The sequence below is a fragment of the Acipenser ruthenus genome, chromosome 4 (genome assembly GCF_902713425.1).
Source record: "Acipenser ruthenus chromosome 4, fAciRut3.2 maternal haplotype, whole genome shotgun sequence".
In the NCBI taxonomy this organism is placed as follows: Eukaryota; Metazoa; Chordata; class Actinopteri; order Acipenseriformes; family Acipenseridae; genus Acipenser; species Acipenser ruthenus.
Genome location: NC_081192.1, coordinates 82,690,040 through 82,696,590, shown reverse-complemented (window position 1 = coordinate 82,696,590; position 6,551 = coordinate 82,690,040). Strand labels below are relative to the sequence as shown.

The 6,551-nt window shown below is 36.6% G+C and overlaps 1 protein-coding gene across 1 annotated transcript in view; it reads left to right on the top strand.

The window, feature by feature from the left end:
• Window positions 1–6,494: 6,494 nt before the first annotated feature.
• LOC117399886 (iroquois-class homeodomain protein irx-4-B-like) overlaps window positions 6,495–6,551 on the top strand; it is a 9,722-nt gene continuing 9,665 nt past the window's right edge. The window contains exon 1 of the mRNA XM_033999318.3: window positions 6,495–6,551. This exon is cut by the window's right edge and continues 150 nt beyond it. The gene's annotated coding sequence lies outside the window, so the exon portion shown is untranslated.

Here is a 6,551-nt window from a genome sequence, read left to right as displayed (position 1 = left end):
TGGTCGAAGTAAGAAGTCTCTGCCTTTTGAAGACAGTTCTTATTTTTCATATATTCTACACTACACTTCCATATACTGGAAGGTAATCATATATTTGAATTTATATCTTGTTTATATTGGATGCATTGTTATAAGGTATAGAAATTATGTTTTAGTTTTAAGAGAGTAATATATTGTATGTTGTAGGATTTAGCTGTGGGTGCTGTAGCTTTTTGCATGGCTAGCCTGAAGGCTAAGCATATAATAACCATATCTGTATTACTGTATTGAAGTACTAATGCTGTTAAACCTGTAAAGGCACTGGATCACCCAGATTGCTTATTACTTGGGATTTACGGTGACCAAGAAGAAGACCTCCAGGAAGATGGCAGGATGAAATTAGGAAACACGCAGGAGCAACGTGGATGAGGGATGAGCAGACAGGCTTTTGTGAATTGAATCTTGGGGAGGCCTTCATCCAGCAGTGTTAACCACAAAACCAAGTGGTCTGGCGAGTCTAGTTTTGCCCGGGCCAATCTAGTTTCATCAAGGGCTTCTGGGCGAATCCCGAAGTTACCACTTTTTTCCGGCACTCGCCCGCGTCCAATCAGGCGAATCTAGATTAGCCCAGAACTTGAAAAAGACGACTGGGTGAAACCAGTTTTTTAAACATTTTTCACTGAATTTCTGGGCTAGCCCGGGCGAGTCTAGTTTTGTCCAATGCTTCAAAATCGATGCTGGGCAAATCTGGTTCGCCCATGCCATTAATTTGGGTGAGTCTATTTTGCCCAATGCATGAATCTGCTTCGCCCATGCCATTAATTTGGGCGAGTCTAGTTTTGTCCAAAGCTTCAACATTGATGCTGGGCCAATTTCTACACTCTCCCCTGCCAGCTTCCAAGTTCATGTCGGGGTACAATGTACAATGTAGCGACTGTGTGCTGGGTTTCCAGCAGTGGTGCACAAAAGGCAGGACACCAGGGCTGGTTTTAATTAGCTCTCTCTCCCAAAAAGATAAAAGTCAGAAAGCCTTGCTCCTCCATACGAGCAAACTTGCCACACACACTAGAGAGAGAGAGAGAGAGAGAGAGAGAGTAGTGCAGGCAAACTCACCACATACACATAAATAGTATGTTAATTGTTCGTGTTCAAATCTTCTTTTGTTTTGTCTTCATTAAGAACATAAGAACATAAGAAAGTTTACAAACGAGAGGAAGCCATTCAGTCCATCTAGCCCATTTGGTTGTTAGTAGCTTATTGATCCCAGAATCTCATCAAGCAGCTTCTTGAAGGACCCCAGGGTGTCAGCTTCAACAACATTACTGGGGAGTTGGTTCCAGACCCTCACAATTCTCTCTGTAAAAAAGTGCCTCCTATTTTCTGTTCTGAATGCCCCTTTATCAAATCTCCATTTGTGACCCCTGGTCCTTGTTTCTTTTTTCAGCTTTTTAAGATTGAAACAGGGTCAATAATTCACGTATGTATTTGTCACTTGTATGTTTTTTTTGTTTTAGTGATAGTTTTACCCACCTGTGTGTGGGGAGTTTGCCTACCCGTATGGAGGAGCGAGACGTTTTAAAACCATCTCTGGTGTCCTGCCTTTTGTGCACCCCAACTGGAAACCCAGCACACAGTCGCTATATTGTTGTCAGAAGTGGAGGCGAGGCAGGTATCCTGACACGCACTTGGAAGCTGGCAGGGGAGAGTGTAGAGTGTAGAAATGCAGAACTAGACTCACCCAAATAATTGGCATAGGGAAAACTATGGCATGGGTGAACCAGAAATACTTGATATTTAATTCTGTGCATTGCATTGCATTGAATTGGTAAGCCACTGATGAGATATCTGTTGGGTGTGCTTATATTGCCAATATTTCCAAGCCATTTACAACAAAGCATAATCAGTTCATGTCTGTGACACTTTGACCAGGTTCACTGTATGTGGGACACTTGTGACACACAAGCTGCTTTGTACAAAGCTGTACAATAATATGTAATACTGCATTCCTTACATATATCTCACAAAAACATTTTGGAGAGACAAAAAACACATCTGGATTTTGTTTATAAATGTCCTTGTGTTGAGTAGTTCAAAGTAAGGGTAAACACTTAAAGGTGATTTGCTAAGCTATTTCCATATTTTACCACATTATGATAAAAAATACATGTTTAAGTTTGATAATGAAACATAAGCTTGTAAGTTTTATGCATTTCCATGTCATTTCTAATGGAAAAACCAGGTTGTCTGTCAACTCAGGTACATTGCCCATATTTCTGAAATTACATTTTGTCCACCCATATTAATCCTTCTTCAGCTACTGATGAATAATTTGAGTTTTTTTTTTTCAGAATTTTAAAATCTTCCTAAATCCAATCAGTAAGCAGAAACGAATGAATTTTGCATTGCATATCTACAATTGCCTTGGATGCCACAAACAAATCCATAAAAAAAAACATTGACTGATTTTGTAACACTAGGTTTCTCAATTTAGAGTGCGGCAATTTTACCCCCATTTTCTCCCCGTTCTACTGTGGAATAGCTTGGTCGTGAGGAGGGTGGAGAGCTGTGTAGATGTATCTTTTATGTATCTGGAGTAGCATGGGTTAGCTAGTGGGCTGAATAATAGAAGTACCTGACTGAGAGGTGTGTGTAACTGTAGAACTAGGCTAAGTATCGTCTGAAGCATTTGACTACTAGAATTAATGTGCTATGTGTTTGAACCCGCAAATCGTGTCTAGACTCTATATTGCCTTCTGGCCTGGATTAACATCAAACCAGCCAATCGCCTCTTTTCACCTAACAAACCTAAGAAACCCATTTTACCAAGCCACTGAAGTTTGGAGGAGTCCAAGTCTTTCATCTGTCTCCTGACCAGTAGGGGTTGCTGTGGCGTGGTGAGGCAAACCAGCCCCTGCTGATTTTCCACCCTATATCCAGAGAGAGAAAGGCCTATCTGCTACCTATGGGTCTCCAACTAAGATCAACAATTTCTGTACTCAACACTGGAGTGAGGAAACAGTTCAGTGTTCATACCCATCCACTGTTTGGCAATAAAAGTGCCCAGTGACACTAAGGCTGAATTGTGTGATTCTTTTTTGATGCAGATTAACTGAAGGCAAAGTTGAGATCACTTAACTCATTTCACTTGTAACCTAAAACATGTTAAAACCCAGGCCTCCAGGAGTGACAGCTATGACATTAAGCTGTTGTCAAATAGAGGGAGTGTACAGCTGATTCATAGTGTGTCTAAGTTAGTAATAGTGAGATATATACTCACTGTTGAGACTGTAAAGAGGCCTGCACTGTCAGTCTACACATTCACTATAACCAGATGAACACTCTTCAGTCTTCTGCTACTGTCATCGTGTACTGTCAACTCTAACCCTAACCCTAACCCTAACCCAACCAGTACTAAAATACAGTCACAGAAGAATCAAATTCAAAATACAAAAGAAAAGAAAAACACTTAGTTAACACACAGCAACCACTGTCAAAGAGGAACCATTTAACAATATTCAACAACCAGCTGCTTTTCAATTTTTAAAATATGTGTATACTAGTTGTACTAGTTTTGTAGCTATTATATATATATATATATATATATATATATATATATATATATATATATATATATATATTATCATTTTCTCCCCGATTTGGAATAGCCAATTATTTTTAGGCTCAGCTCACCGCTACCACCCCGGTGCTGCCTCGGGAGCGGCGAAGACGAACACACGTTGTCCTCTGAAGCGTGTGCAGTCAGCTTCTTTTACACACTGCTGGCCCACATCATATGCCTATGAAACAATCAAATTCATTATAGTTTATTTATGAAAACCATAATCTCAAATGTACTGGTATATAAAAACGTGTATAAATCGGGCCCATTATTATTATTATTATTATTATTATTATTATTATTATTATTATTATTATTATTCATAGTAATGCTATTCTAGAGGTCGTAGTATTGACATTGATTAGTTCACGTTTTCTAAACGTGCTGATTTCATTCCAAGAGCTAAATCAACAAAAATAAGCAACGATGAAACAGTGACACTGTACGTGTTAACGGAGAACAAACACTGAGTTCACAACTGCTGAATACCTCTGGGAAGGTTCAGCAAATCATACTGTCACTCCACACTTGCTGACATGGTTTTAAATAGCTCAACATTAGCAAGGAATAAACTAGTCGAGTATGTTGCCTGGAAGTGATGCCTGATAAATGTACTCAAATGCGCGGTATTATACCCTTTGGATGAATTAAGGAATGGATTTAGTGATGTCCAGTGAAAAACATAAGTTTGAAAGAAAAAGAAAAGCTTAGCAAGCGAACCCTTAGCTAACACCTACCTCCTTTTGCATATTCTACATCAGAAATGGTATTTGTAGTTCCTCCCTATTATTATTATTATTATTATTATTATTATTATTATTATTATTATTATTATTATTATTATTATTATTATTATTAATAATAATAATAATAATAACAACAACACAAATGTAATAAAGGCTTATTGTAGGCTCTTAACATGAATAAGATTTGCTTATCTCAGTTTCTGTGTTTAAATAAGGGATTTTAAAATGTGTAATTGCAAATATAAGGAAAATAATATTAAATAAATTAATAAATTAATAACTTCTCAACATAAATTGGCATGTATGTTCAGGAATGGTCACTATCAGTCCTGGAGCCGGAAGCCCATTCTACCCAAGGTTTAATAGGTGCCACTACTTTAAGACCATGGTGGTCAAATTAAATCGAATAAACAAATGATAACATTACTTTAACACAGAACACTGACGGACTCTGGAAAGCTCCCGACCGCAACCGCAGCCCGCAGCCAAACGTGCTTCACTAGCTAAGTCCCGACTTCTGGCGTTACGCAGCACTCGAACGTACATGAGCAGTATTATCATAATGACAAAAAATATATATTCTGTGCTGGTTCACATGCATGTAAACATAAGCATGTACAAGAATGATAGCTAATGCAATACAGACGTGCTGCTCTGCAACCTGATCTGGCACTGCCAATTAGTTCACATATGTTATACATCAAATTGACAAATCACAAACTGTTGCACCTATAATAAAAATGTGTCACTTTAGCTAATAATTTAAAATCTAACTGTGTCTCACTTAAAGATTAATTACGCCATTAAAATATTAACAATTATTATTAGGACGACTTTAAATGGGAAAACAAAAAATAAGAATAAGAAAAAATATTAACTAGAGCAGTCATTTCGTCCCATCAATGCTCGCCAGGCGTGGTTGTTAAGCTTACACACCTGAAAGCCTGATTCAAGATTAGTCAAACTATTGACGATGACACAGCTTGCATTTGCAGTTTTTGTGTTACTTTATGTGTGAATTTTGTAAAAGCAATAAATGCTGTAATGTTGAGCTTAAATGGGTTTATAATTGATATTATCTCTCCTGGATATTTATTAAAGCTCCTTTCACCCCCGCCTATCTACAGAAATCTAGTTTTTTTTTTTTTTTTTTTTTGTCCCAAGGCAAACGTATATGTTTTCTCCGTGTTTGCTTTTTAATAGACACACATGATGATTAAAGTAGCTCGCATACTATGAACTAAATGAAGGAAATCATGCTGGACAGGCGCCGCGGCTATAGTTGAAAAGGTTTTGAAATAATAATGTCCAGTTATGATTATCATTGATCAGCCTTTTCATTAATCAAATTAAGTACTTTTGTAATCTAAATAATGGTTTTATTATAAACGCCTTGCTTGCTATAACTAAAATTTTTTTTTTTTTTCAGTTTTGTTCTTAAAATGTAGTTTTAACATTGGTAATTAAATGTACAAACAAATATCCTTTATTTTTAATTTTAATGAACATGTATATTTTTATTTAAATATTGTCATTTAAATACCTAGTCAGATATTGTCTAATAAAACAATTTTTAACCTAATTCAATATGTTTTATAACGTGTTCACAAAAATGCCTTACCGGTATATTCTGTCCTAGAAAGTCTTATGACATGCACACTTTAAATGTTTTTTTTTTCTAAATTTGTTTAGGAAGTTAGAAAGCTGAAAATGTATTATTTGTGTGTTTAATTTTTAACTGATTTGTGTATTTATTTAACAAAGGGGTACAATAGTCACGTGTCTGTATTTTATTGATTATCTAAAATAACGGATAATGTTCTATGTCAGTTAACGGTCGATAGCAGGGCTTGATTTCTAGCAAGCAAGAGATGTGTTAATAGTTGTAGTAATAACTGAAATCTGTAGGAATACAATAAGATGCACCGCTTCTAGTTTAATCATATGTAAAACTGTCTTCATCTAAAGAGATACCACTGGGATGTGTTTCATTGTAATTAATATGTTAAAATGTCGTCATATTTTGTGTGACAGTATGGGGATTGAAAAGATCCATTGTGAAGTTTATTTTATTTTAATGCGGTGGGATCTTTGGCAAGAGTTAAATCTGTAAGAAGCAAAACGATCAATGTAGCTGTTCTCTCAAACGTCATAGTTGTACGGGAGGTTACTGAAGTGAGTGTGGAGCTCAGGGACTACAGGCATAG